This window comes from Trachymyrmex cornetzi, unplaced genomic scaffold, assembly GCF_001594075.2.
Source record: "Trachymyrmex cornetzi isolate Tcor2-1 unplaced genomic scaffold, Tcor1.1 scaffold1038, whole genome shotgun sequence".
Lineage (NCBI taxonomy): Eukaryota > Metazoa > Arthropoda > Insecta > Hymenoptera > Formicidae > Trachymyrmex > Trachymyrmex cornetzi.
In genome coordinates this window covers 33,332-33,648 of record NW_017295585.1, presented here as the reverse complement: position 1 = coordinate 33,648, position 317 = coordinate 33,332, and the positions used below count along the sequence as shown (strand labels likewise).

General features: G+C 48.9%; 1 protein-coding gene across 1 annotated transcript in view; it reads right to left on the bottom strand.

Moving 5' to 3' along the window:
- LOC108758838 (rho GTPase-activating protein gacV-like) overlaps window positions 1–317 on the bottom strand; it is a 10,603-nt gene that overhangs the window by 6,577 nt on the left and 3,709 nt on the right. The gene's annotated exons all lie outside the window — the stretch shown is intronic.

The following is a 317-nucleotide window of genomic DNA, read 5'->3' as shown; positions in this document are numbered from 1 at the left end:
CCGACGTCGGTAATCAATGTCGGCCCAACACTGGCATTTAATGTTGGGCCGATCTTATCATTTGGATATTATGCCGACGTCAACGCGACGTTACAGCCAGTACTGGGCCGACAGTCGGAAGTTGGCAGCCGACGTTGGCCCGCTGTTGGCCCAGGTTTAAAATCGTACATGGGTTCTTTCGCTAATTCGGATTGTAACGAGGAGCTCTGTCGTCTTATGCAATTCAATTTTTCATGGAGTTCACCCATACGCAGATTTCCTCGTTCACAATGTGCTCGTGCCACTACGAGGGAACGTGGAAAACACAAATTATCAGA